General features: G+C 32.0%; 1 protein-coding gene across 3 annotated transcripts in view; it reads left to right on the forward strand.

Moving 5' to 3' along the window:
• Positions 1 to 14,264, forward strand: part of dsb (scavenger receptor class B member debris buster) — a 288,594-nt gene that overhangs the window by 155,203 nt on the left and 119,127 nt on the right. The window contains exon 1 of one of the 3 annotated variants that reach the window (XM_089647777.1): positions 11,113 to 11,379. The exons of 1 other annotated variant lie outside the window; for it this stretch is intronic. The gene's annotated coding sequence lies outside the window, so the exon portion shown is untranslated. Of the gene's footprint in view, positions 1 to 11,112; positions 11,402 to 14,264 lie in introns of those variants that run through there. One more of the 3 variants, XM_089647776.1, reaches the window with a different exon arrangement.

Here is a 14,264-nt window from a genome sequence, read left to right on the forward strand (position 1 = left end):
ATTAAATATACTTAGGTCAAATCGATTAAAATGGTATAAAGCATATTTGTAGTACACTCCAGGGTAGAAATGTCTCTTAGTATCGCCCTGGTAGAAGACCACCGTTCATAATTTAAAAGCTGCTTGAAAAAGCTTAAACTGTGTTTGAAGACCAGGTTTGAATAGCCAGGAGCTTCCACCATTTCTTTTTTCCCATCCAAATTCACTCCTCCTTAACCTCACGACATCTCCAGTTGGGGATGCTGTAGTATCACTGGCTCCAGACTCTTGGGAGCAGTTGAGAGTCTTCTGCGGTATTCATATTTTTTTAAATATAAATAATTTTGCTTATTCAAGACTTTCCTAGCAAGCTTTTTATAAAAAAGAAACGAGAAATTTTGAGACTATTGAATGTTGTTTACAGCTGGCGAAATAGATAAAGATTTAATCAAATATTATTTTTCAGGAATATTTGTTGGTCTTTCAAAGCTATGCTGCATCCTTTCGATATATATAATCTGTAATCATGACATGTTATGATTAGATACGTGTTTCTTTTACGACTTACAATCTTGTTCACACTATTTCACAACTGGATATCAAATTAACTTGCTCAGTCTTATAAAACTATTTATAACCAAATTAAAAATAAACCCATATAACCACGAAAAAATACTGCAGAAAACAGGAAAGTGACAACAAAGGTGTTGTTCTAGAATCAAAATTATTTCAATGAAATAAAGATTGATTTAGAATTCTGAAAATGGGTTTGTATTATTTTTAATGATATTTTTATTTTTATCCATGGTACAGAAAACACTTAACCAAGCATAGATAATAGATACTGCAGTGTTTTCAACATGCTTACGGAAGGGAGAGTACCAGGTTTTACAACTCCCATGATAGCAGGATAGCAGGTTTAAGGGAGAGAACAAACAACTCCAAAAATGTCCTTAGCATGGAATCCTGCCAGAGTCCCGATTCAAACACCGTAGTACACTGAATAAAGTTGTTAGTCCTGTCAATAATAATAATACCTGGATGACTTATGTCAATGTAATGTTAAACGTCTTTTTTGTTCTACGTATAATAATATAAAAAAATATTTCCTTGCTTTTACATTCTTACTTTTTACATATTATGATAATATTACTGTAATACTATTTTACTTTTATTGTATATATGCTTTATGGGATGTGCAGGATTGCAAAAACCTTCCCACATTCCGGAATCAACACATTGATATATGGATACTTCCTCAAAATACCTTGAAAAGATAAGGTAAATAATTTAGAGGTTATTAATTTAAGGTTAAAAAATTTAATTATAAATACTTATTTACATTTACACATTAAGTCCCTGTAACGTATGCAATTTTATGTAGGTACATTCCAATGTTTAAAAGGAAACGGTAGAGCAGAGATCTCATCTCAAGATTGTGGGAATAATTTCCTGTCAAGTAAGTTAAGTGATCATAAATAAAAGAGTGAGTTCTTAATGGAAAATATATTGAAACATCAAAAGCAACTACAAAGGAGTACAGATGATAAACATGTAATCATAGAAATGAATATAGGCACATACCCGATGGACTCTTGAATTAAACTAAACTAACTTAACGTGAAACGAAAGAACGACAACGAATGGCGAACGAAAACTTGCTCTCGGCAGCGGGGAACGGACCCGGGACGGAGGCCAGGACATCCTTCTCTTAGTGGAAGCAGGAGGACGCATCTCCTTCAATGGACGCCTGCAGGGGCATCAGGCCTGCAGCACGTGGTAGTCGACCAGACTCTTCAACGGAGCCAAGACAGCAAGCCGTTTTCTTAGTGGCAGCGGGAGGACAGCAACTCCCTCAATGGACGCCTGCAGGGGCATCAGGCCTGCAGCACGTGGTAGCCGACCAGGCTTGTCTTACAGAATTCGGGAACAGCAATCCGTTCCTTCGCGACGCGGGAAAACTCAGCCATCAACTACTAGCCATAGCTAGGACCGATCCATTTACGGTTTCAGTTCCGAAACACGAGTATACAAATATGACCAACGGCCAACACTGGATGAAAAGCGGGATTCCATAATCCCCACTAGAAATAATAATCAACACGAACTATTCGTGAAAGGATAAACACCCCGCGCCCTTTTTTAAAGAAATAATAACTCCTATTCACATGATTAACTCAGATTGAAACCCCTTAAAAGGCGAGTGACTGGATCCACCGACCCATCGGCCTAATGGGCCGGGGAGGAAGTGACCATAAACAAAACTCCACTTCCTTCCTTCAAAATATTGCCAAAGTTCGAAAAAAATACCCATAGACAAAATAAACCCAATTAAGCAAGAACTTCTCTTGTCACAAATATTTATGTGACATCCCGTAAGCGATTACAGATGGTTTGAAAGGGAGATATATAAATACGAATGTTAGAAGGAGCACGCTAATATTAAAAAAAAACTATAATTATTCAGCGAAAATGGTAAAAACAATTTAGAATAATTGCTCTACTAATGCTTAAGATGAATTAAAGATAAACTGTGATTTTTTTAAGCCTATGACATATTAAATAACAGAAAAAACGTTTTTTTGAGGAAATTTCGTATAATTGACGTTTGGGCATAACAAATATATAAATCTTCAAAAATAACATATTTTTGGAACTTATAAATTTAGAGAATTAACGAGAAACTTGTTATAAGTCGGTAGAAATTCGGTATGCGTGGACGTAAGTTATTTACAATATCGCAGGCTGTGAAAAGTTTTTGAGAAGTTTGAAAATGAATTCTTAGTTATTATTATGTGGCGGTTATTATGAGTAATATGTACGTAATAAGTACTAACTAATAAATGTGTTTTAAATTTTGCACAACTGATAAACAACCATTTACCATAAACTAATGGTTTTTTAAAAGTTGTGTAAAATTTAAAACTCGTTTATTAGTATGTCCGGCTTCAGTGATTATACTGCATCGTTTTCATTAGGCTGCATCGACTTCGATCTTTTTCAAAATACATTAAATAGCTGATTTTAATCCCGTAGTCACCTTTTTTTTAAATACAAATTACACAATTTGCACCATAGAATCCGTAGATCCGGCATTAACTTCAGACTTTATAAAGAAAATGTTATGTTAAACGTGCATGTTATTGTCAGATCTCTTCTACGCTACAATTAATTAACAAGACTCCTATGAAGAAATGTGTCGTGATTTGGGTTCAAAGTTCCATCTTTTAACTCTGCCGTAATTAATTTGATGGCACAATATCATTATAATGATTAACCTTGATGTGATTATATCTTCGCTGCGGTAAAACGTGCCGCATCATAATTTATTATTATGTTTACTAGTATTGTTGGTTAAGTAATAAGTTAAAATAAACTAGGTAATATCGCGATAAGTCATTTCATTAAGCACCACTTAAGTCAATAAGTCTTAAGTGTGACTTAATGAAGATGTCCACACAAGTTGTAATTTATCGATTGTGTGACATAATATGAAAACCCTCAAGCTGCATGTGGATACCTAAGTTAATTTTATAGGTATAAGAGAAAATTTTACATTCTCACAAAATGCAATGCGATATTTTACAGAGAACTTTTATTATGTAACTCTCGTGAAAATGTCTTATTCATATAGATATTATAATATATCTTATGGGTACCAACTTTCTCATATAAAATCTCGCTGCGTACTAAATAGTTTTTTTTTTCAAGGTTATTTTCGTTTATTGAAATATAATTCTTACATTTTCATACAAAAGAGAGATTAACATTATTAGAAGTTACCATTAATAATTATCAACGATTAGGTCATATAAAAAGAATTAAATAACATTAAACGAAATGCAAGACATATAAGTAATGCAAAAAAGATCTAAGCTATTAATATATTTAACACCTCCCTAATAGAGAATGACTTTTGTTTAGTTGTAGTAAAGATACCATTACAGATATAGTATTTGGAGATTTGGATGGGTACAATAGGATATAAGGGAGTGAAAAACATCCTTCAAAGGACTTTTAAATTGGGATATTAAAACAAAAATAAATAACATTTTTGGGGATTTTCGTTTATGAAAATTTGTATGTATAATTGCAAATTCACCTATTCATTAAGAGAATGGGCGAATGTGCGTGGTAATCAATGATGTATTATATTTATATGAGGCATGAAGCAAAAAAAAAGGTTAAATCTGTTTACCTCTAATTGACTTCCAACGCTCTAACTAAAACTACCGAATCCGCTCTTTGCGCACAGCTCATCTCGTTATAATGGTGGAACACGTTTCGTCGAGATATTTTTGTATTTCTTCAATGTTCGAAGTGAGTGACCTTTAATAATTACCAGTTTGCCAATAATAATTGCTCAATTCTCGAATTCGTCGCAAACCGGTTGTTGACCCTACAACGTACGGAATGAATGGAAATTCCTCGATTTCCAAATGTTATAAGATGTCGCAATCATATAACATATACGTTATATGCAATTAATTGTAGATAGCCCTGACTGGCTATTACCATAATCCACTAATTTCCGCAGTTCTATGTTTATTAAATTTACTTTAAGACCGTTGCAATGTCCGAATCAATCCCTACTAACTCAACCTAAATGCAATGCGTTCAATTATTGTAAACGGAATTCCCATACCCCCGCATTCCGAATTTCTACCGATTTGGAACGTATTTCTCCATCACACTTTAAGTTTTTAAGTTCCTAAAAATATATATACGATGTTTTTTAGATAATATCTGCACATTAATTTGCAGACCCGAAACAATAATTATATGATATTCTCTCGAAAGAAAAAAAACCGCAAAGCTTGGTCCGAAAATTATAAAAAACACATGTATTCTGTTATTTAATATGTTATAAATTATAGATATGAAAAAATACACAGTGAATCTTATGCATTCGTCGTGAGATTTTTGCTCTATTTAAGACGAGTCGTTTTTTATTAAATATTTTCACTTGCTTATTAACGTTTTTTTATATCGCTCTCCCTCTAACCTTTGTACACGGTGAAAAATGAGAACTGATGATTCATTAAAATCCTGCAAAAAACGTGAAACAAAAAATATTATAATTTTTAGGAACACGTGTTCCGACATCCTCATAAAACATACGTGTTTCACTAATAGTTTTTTTAGGAAACCTTTCAATTAATTTGTTAAAGACTTGCAGTCCCGTTTTCAACAGGAAAATAAATAATTAGACCAGTTTTAAAATTAAATAGCAATATTATATATTAGTAAAGTTTCTCCATTTATTTACATAATATATCTCTTATAAAACATATTCTTCTTCATTTTGAATGCTTACACTACGGAGCCTTAACCAAGTTGTTTAAGAATTACATCACAGAAAATATACGATCAATCATTTAAAAATACTATAGTTGCTATTGTTTTAACTTTAATTTAAAGAGTAGATACAGAACCTGTTCATAAAAATGATGTTTGAGGTAAGAGATCATTGGTTTCATAATTCGTCATTAAAAATAAATTTCCAAAATAAAAAATACACTCGTTCAATGCGCTGTCTTCAATTTAATATAATTAACTTAGTTCACCATTTTTGATAAAGTTATAAATTAATTTGATGTAAACTTAGAAATACGTCAACATTAGACTTAAATTTACTAATAGGCTTTGTCTAGTTTATTTTATATTATCAGCTGTTTTTATATGACCATGAAAAGCTTAAGGTACAAACAAAACTTAGTTGGCTGAAAATATATCATATATTGTGATTTAAAAAGTAAAAAAATATAATTATATAATCACCTCACAACCTCTCCATGAAAAACGATGCCTAATAATGTTTTGCAGTAGAAAAACTAAATAATTTGCATTTCGCCAAAATGTTTTATTATATTAAGTACACAATACGAGTAATTTTTGAACTAATGCATTGAAAAAAATAATGTGTTTTTGTCGCAAAAGAAATCTTAAATTTAGCATAGAAATTCAACCCAATTTGTCGATTGAGCCATTTAAAGTAAGATACCTTGAATTATTTCAAAAAAGGTAAAGCAGTCTTACCGATATGTATATTTCAAAAGTATTAATAATTCTTTTAAAAGTAACACACATAGCTTTTAATCTTCGCTTTGCCAACGTACCTAAAATCACTGAATTTTCATGTGCATTTTTAAATGGAGAAGTTAGATATTATTTTTTTGGTAAACTAATGTTTAAGACAAGATTTTTTATGCATAGCACAAAGGGTAACAATTATTTTTATAAGCAATAATTATTAGCCTGAAACACTAATCCACATTGAAAAATCTCCTGATAAAAGATACATGACGCCAACGGGACATGAACCCGTGTCCTTTCGATTTCCGGACGACAGCTCTGACCACTGAGCTATGGCGGCTTATCTCTTATCCGTGTCATGTATCTTTTATCAGGAGATTTTTCAATGTGGATGAGTGTTTCAGGCTAATAATTAATGCTTAAAAAAATAATTGTTACCCTTTGTGCTATGCATAAAAAATCTTGTCTTAAACATTGGTTTACCAAAAAAATAATAATTAATATTTGACAAGTTCAAGTATCTTCACCAAAAAATGTAGACAATTTGTCTCGACGCCATCTAGTGAGAGAGTTAGCACTTACAATGCTTTTTTCATATAAAATAAAGTTGGTTGTTTTCAAGTGAAAAAATGTAATAAGCAGTAATTGTTGAATGCAGATAAGTCGCCATAGCTCAGTGGTCAGAGCTGTCGACCGGAAATCGAAAGGACACGGGTTCACGTCCCGTTGGCGTCATGTATCTTTTATCAGGAGATTTTTCAATGTGGATGAGTGTTTCAAGCTAATAATTATTGCCTTTAAAAATAATTTGAGACGTTAGAGTTTTAGTATTTTTTGTATTCCTATAAATTCATTATCTACAATTACAAAATAAACTAAGGAAGGAAGGTTGTAGAATAAAACAGATTTTTTTTAAATATCTTGCCACAAAAATATTTGTTTCGCACCTAATCATGCAACAGCTGTTTCCGCCATTCTACTCGTAAAGTAACTACCTCATGCGCCATCTCATTCGTTTCAGCCATCACCAAAGCTTTGTGATTAGTGAGGTAATATCTTTGAACGTCATCCGCGGTAATTTAGAATAATCCCAGTTCGTTAATAAATGAAATTAAATTAAATCTGTGTTATTTATTTATTTATTTATTCCTTCGTGACCTCTATAAAGCAGTTATACATCAATAAATTGAGGTGAAGATTACAAAGTTGAGGTACATGTTAGTATAAAAAGTCATTAGGGACAGTTTTACTATTTTGTGACATGCGCCATGTAAATGACGTTGAAAATGTCGTTTTGATCATTATTTCACAAAAACACTTCAAATTTGTAAGCCATATAAAAAAATTGCAATAAAATACATGGAAAACATGGCTTAAAAATGATAAAATGCGTGGGGTATTTGAGTTCCCCTCATAGGCATTGTTTTGCATCTTGGTATGGCCGAAGGTTAAAATATTTAACAAAATATTAGAAGTCTATTCTAGAAGTCTAGCATTGTATTTTGTTTATTTGTTCGGATTTATAATATAAGTCGTGCGTTATTACTTTTTTCTGCTGACTTTCTTGTTGAGTTTTTTCGTGCTTTTTTAAAATACTAATGCAATAATAGTATATGTTTGTTTAAGTGATGCTAAGAGTGGACTTAAAATATTATTGCCGGATATCTTAACATATTTTTTTTATAAATATTTTTATATCTTTTAAAAAGATGATAAAATTGTTATTGTATTTATAGTTAACAGAGTTAGTATTTTATATTTTTAAGTGTTGAATATTCGAAATTCTTTAATATTCTAAGTACACACTTCTGATATTAAGTACCAGAAGTACTTAATACCAGAAGTGTGTACAAAGACTGACGGCTGATCTGATATAATTATGTTATGTTTTTGGTACAAAAAATCTTTCAATGCGTTGTACAGTTTTCTATTTAGATCATATAGCATTAGCTACATGATTATACAACACATTCCTTACTGGACACATTATTACCTACCAAGAAAAGCTATATTGATGTCGAAAAATAACAAAAGTTTTCCGTTTTTAAAGTTTTCATTTCTTACAATGGTTGAGGAAAAACCCGACGTATGACAGCACAAGTAATGATCCATTACATTTTATTTTGCACCCATTTATTACAATATTGACAGCACTGTACGTACCTTCTATAATTACCTACCTAATGAGTACATTTATTTTCTAATTTTTATTTCTTCTGTTTTCTAAGTTTTATAACTATTATATTTATTTATTTTTCGGAATAACTTTATTGAGTAAAACCTCAAATTGTAATATTTAAATATTGAAGACAATATTAGTGATTTCTAAACGAAAATCTGAAACAGAAAAATCAGAAAAGGAAACGGTCACATCTGGGACACGAACCCAGGACCCTTGTCTTTCCGTGACAGTGCTCTACCAACTGAGCTAATGGGACCCTTATTCGAAGTATGATTCAGTTAAAAGTGACCGAGGGGAATAGGGTCCCATTAGCTCAGTTGGTAGAGCACTGTCACGGAAAGACAAGGGTCCTGGGTTCGCGTCCCAGATGTGACCGTTTCCTTTTCTGATTTTTCTGTTTCAGATTTTTGTTTAGAAATCACTTATATTGTCTTCAATATTTAAATATTACAATTTGAGGTTTTACTCAATAAAGTTATTCCGAAAAATAAATATTCATTCTAGACTTGCAGAAAAGTCAACAGATGTCGCACATTAAAAATAAAAAATAAGATAGGTTTATCTACAAAGACGCTGTCTGGATTGCATTTAGTTCGGGTTGAATCTTGCGATCATACATAAAGATCATACATACACATTTCTTCAATCACTGCTAGATCTTACAAAATGTTAGGTTTCATACTGCGTCTGAGTAAATTATTTAAAAATCCACGTACGCTAGTAATGCTTTATTCCTCACTAGTCAGAAGTACACTGGAATATGCATCGCCTGTCTGGAATCCCAAATACACTTACTATGTCAATAATATAGAGCGCATACAAAATAAATTTATTAAGTACCTAGGTTATAAATACAACAATAATTATATCTGCACTCTCCAATCCCTGAAATCCAGGCGAACGGTAGCTGACATGACATTTCTCCATAAAATAATACACAACGAAATAGACTGCTCAGAACTTCTATCCCAAATAAATTTTAACACCCCATCTAAAAGAACTCGACACACCAACCTTTTTTACACAACTAGTAATAATACAAACGCTGCAGCCAATTCCCCTATTTCTCGCATCCTTCAAACATTCAACTCAATTCAAACAAGCACAAGTACCGATATATTTTTTGATTCTCTCCCTCTATTTAAGAAAAACTTTTTTAGCACACTAAATTCGCCAACATAACACATACAACCACACACAGACACACACGCACACGTACACACACACAAACACTCACACACACCTCTCTCCTTCCCCAGCACACTAATTAACTTAACTTAAAAATGTAACTTAACCGTAAATGTATAATATACCTTCTATGTATATATGTCAGCGACATGTCATTGGTACCAATTATTATACTAACTTTTATAACTTTGTAACTATTGTCATCCATGTAATTATGTACTGTTTGTTTCTGCAATAAACAAAAATAAAATAAAATAAAATAAAGATAGTTGCCAATAAAATGTGCGGTGGAAAAATGAAGACAATGTTAGTAGGTCTTATTCGAAGTATGATACAGTTAAAAGTGACCGAGGGGAATAGGGTCCCATTAGCTCAGTTGGTAGAGCACTGTCACGGAAAGACAAGGGTCCTGGGTTCGTGTCCCAGATGTGACCGTTTCCTTTTCTGATTTTTCTGTTTCAGATTTTCGTTTAGAAATCACTAATATTGTCTTCAATATTTAAATTATATTTATTACTTAACTTTTACATATTTTTATTTTGTTTGAAGTTTTCCAATTATCTTTCTTATTCTAATGAAATTTGTATTATGTTATTAATGCAATTATTTTTCTGTTTGGTATTTATATTTGTATTCTGTCATTTACCGAAGTTTATTATAATAATATTCTGCTTTGTACATTTATTTTATTTATTACATTTGTTAACATTGTAGGTACTATGTTTTTTGAGGTTTGTATATCAATTAATATAATTTTTTAAACACCAACTATAATGGCGCCACTTCCCAAATCAAATACGAGAAATAATTTCGCAATTGAATTGGGCAGTTTCGTTAAATAAAAATACCCTTTTGTGCAATTAGCCTCTTACTATCTGTATTTGTAAATCCATTGTTAAATGTTTGTATATTTAGTAAAAATCAAAAATAAAAATAAGAATGAACGATTTTTGTATTTTGTACTGAATGCATTGAACAATATCTCTCCTTTCAAAAATTCCCAGTCAAAGCGACAAAGATAGACGACACGTAATATTATATATCTGTACGTCCATTGGCATCATAATCCTCTTCTGAAAACCTCCAATTGCCTCCCTTATTTTTTGAATTCCAAATTATACGGTGATTCTCGCTTCTTCATCCTGCAGGTTTATAATAGAGAAGCCTCGTTGGCGTTTGGCTGTCTTCCAACCGCCCTACATGTCCTGCCTATCGAAACCATCCAAATTATATTAATCTCATTGTTAAAAACCCTTCGAAGAATTGATAAATCTTTTATAAAAATTGTTATTGGCGGTTCTTTAATCAGTATCCTTTCGTATACCATAATTTATTTTACAATTTGTAAACGTCAATTAATTTGTTATGCTTAAAATATTAAATTTAACTCGTAGTTTATCTTTAAGTCAAAGCTTACATTATAATCTTAGTCGAAAATTCGCCTAAAAATTCACAACAAACAGGAAAAACTCTCTTCGATAAACTGACTCACAAAATGCTCAATATAATCAGTATTCTCAAAATTATACAGGATTTTTTAATGTCGCCAAACAGGATCCTATTTGATGATCGTTTAACATATTCTTTATATACTTTGAGCAGTACGCATATCTGTGGAGGTATTTCTAAAAGTATCGATTATAGAAAATAGTCAGTCAGCGTTTGCGTGGAGAGCGCGCGGTCCTTAATCTCTGCCTACCCTCGAGAGGCTGTTGAATAGTGGTGGTTTATAAGAGTACGACATAAACATGTAAATGATACCAAGTTTTGTTACTAGTTGCTCAAGTGTGTAATATAAAAAATTGAAACTACCTTTAAGTTCTGTGAGTGTCAGTAAGAGTGGGTAATTTTAGCCTATCGAGAGTTACTTCGATCCCTGTTTCCTTATAGTATCGGGGTTTTTTTATCATGAGAGCAATCTGAAGCCTGGAAGACTCAGTGGAACTGTTCTTTCACGTGTCAGTCACCAGTCACGGAAGTGTCGAAGTCATGAGGTGAGGCATGTCAGACACGCACGTATGTAAAAAAAATATTTTCCTTCATTTTTGACTAACATCATTTGTCTAGATCTTCCATCCATCTTTTTTTCTATATTATCATTTATTTAGAGAAAAACTGTAAAAAACTTACGTAGTATCTGTAATTGCATTTTTTCTACGAGATTAGACCATGGCAACCAGATAGAACCTCCTTAATGGCCACTTGGGCAGGGCACGTAAAGCCTTAGTAATGCCTAAGTTCCATAAGATGTTAATTCATTCGTTAAACATCTTTGGCAGACATTTTTTTTAATGAGAACATCAATGGATAACTTTTTACTTGCCTGGCGATAAAATCGTTTGTTTAAATACGTATAATGGTTTAAAAAAAGCGTTTTTTAAACCGGTTTCTTTTCATTGGTTCTAATTACGTAAGATAAAATAGGATTAGATAGATTTTTTTTTTTAAACTAGACACTTTAAATTGACGATCTGATGCTTTGTGTATGGGAATCCAACCTCATGCTAATCTTAACATAACTCAATATGAATTTGAAGTACCCAGTCTACAATGAAATACAAATCATCGACAAATAGCGTCCGCAACAGAGGTGATGTCCTTGTCACATTGTTTGTCCAACTGTGGAGCCTCCGCGTCAATGTGTGTCCATTGACGAAAAGCCCATAAGAGACAGTGATGTAATCCACTATGCGGCAACATTTGCAGGGCTGGGATATGAAAAAAATAAAAACAACAAAAAAATAATATATTTTGGTTACAAATTTGTTGTCTTTATAACCGAAAAGTTCCATTTTGACCTCAACCACGTCCTAACGTACAACCTCGCAAATTTCAAAGTGGTCTGAGGAAACTTATCAATCAGTGCTCCTGCAGTTAGACCACCAATTTGTAAGGATCAACTTCTGCTAACACATGAAAACGATAGATGAAATTTCAGTACATCTCCAAATGGGTGAGTCGGCAAAAAAGTTTTTTGATGTTCGGATTTCAATTTTATATATACATATAATATCTCTAAATAAAACAAAATGCATTGAAGTACTAACTTACATACATATTTATATAGTAAAAAATCAGATTTCTATTTAAGATGTGTTTTACAAGCCACTACAAAAATATCCACTACCGATGATATATTATACAAATTGCCTGCAATATGTGTTTTTTTAAGTACGTTGCATATGTTTTTGGTTTCTTTTTTTTTAAACTGTTTTTGTTATATCAATAAATTTACTGAGTGTTTAAAATAAGGCCATGGAAGTAATACATAAATTAATTTCGCGGTGAAAAATTGCTTGGTGAAGCCAAATGTCTGATCTTAAGTATGAATGAATTTTTTTATTAACTCACTTTCTACATTGCTGGTAAATTGACAGAATAATCCTCTTTTTTCTACATATTCCGACAGAATAATCCTCTTTCTTCAACATACTCAGGCAGAATAATCCTCTTTCTTCGACATATTCAAACAGAATAATCTACTTTTTTCAAATATTCAAACAAAATAATACCTTTTCTTTGATAATTTCAGACAGAATAATCACCTTTCTTCGATATAATCTGTCTAATCTGATATAATAATCCTCTTCAAAGAAATTATCTTGACTGTCAGATCTGGCCACAAAACACGACAAAATTCATTTCAAACAACGTTTCTTTTCCTAATGCTGGTCTTTCACCGGGACAATTCTGAGATTATCTACCAATGAATCAATTAAAAATGGTGTGAAGCAAAGTTACTGTGATTTATTTTATCATTAAAAACTTTAGTTTTCTCAGCCCTGCTCGTCAAACGCTTACTGTTTGATCTCCAGTGTTTGTTTATCGAATATTTCTAAACATGGTTAATCTCATAATAGTGATGAGAAAAAGACTGACCGCTTTGCAAAAGACATTCCGAGATAAATAATGTAAATAGAGAATCAATGGGAGGAAACGTGTCAAATCAGATCGTTAGCACTGTCTTCTGCCAAATCATAAAATGTTGCTAATAATTAAAATTCCATTGCGTAATTATTTACACTGTTGTTTCGTTGGGTGAAATCTTGTAACTATTCATTACGGACGACACAATACCCTAAAAAAAAGTCGGAATCTTAACGACGTAAGTGAAGAAGGCATCTACAAAAATATTCAGTAGAGGCACTAGTGTATTTTCGACGGACCTACGGTTGAATTTGCTCTGGCAGGCCTGGAAAATTGATGTTTACGCGGAGTTCATTTGAATTAATTCTAATAAACGCATTACTAAAATTTCAGATGTTTTCAAATGAATGAATACCCAAGGAAATTACTAATTCATCGTTTAGAAAAATAAAATCGGGTGCTTAAATTTATACATTTTTCAAAAAAATTTAATGATAAGTTAAGGCGATGCACTACGTCGTGTAATATTTTAAATTGAGCCGCTATCAATAACAACCCTTACGTAGATGGCGATAAGGTTTAAATTCCCGATTAACACCATCCGCCTGTTTTGATTTATGCAAGAAAAAAACATGGCCAAAAAGTGCCTTTTATTTTATTTTGTGGATGTTCAGGCATAAATATTTTTTTGCGATCATTTTATAAATAACGTAATTTGCCACATTATACAATAAAATTATAACTGAAAATGGCTTTGTAAGTAGGAGATTTTGAACTTTAAAGCAGTTTTCATAGGCCTTTACACTATTTTTTTCTGGGCTTATAAAAATACTTATCTAAAAAATACTCGATTATTTCAAAGGCCAAGATGTATTCTACTCGCAGTATTTAATTAAAGCATCTGAAACATTTCTAGGCGACCAAATTTTGAAACCAAAAACACATGATTTTGCATTACTACGTATGGCATCGCCTTAATGTTTTTATTCATCTCAAATATAAATAATGTACA

This window comes from Hesperophylax consimilis, chromosome 27, assembly GCF_061612785.1.
Source record: "Hesperophylax consimilis isolate HC1 chromosome 27, BYU_Hcon_1.0, whole genome shotgun sequence".
Classification (NCBI taxonomy): domain Eukaryota; kingdom Metazoa; phylum Arthropoda; class Insecta; order Trichoptera; family Limnephilidae; genus Hesperophylax; species Hesperophylax consimilis.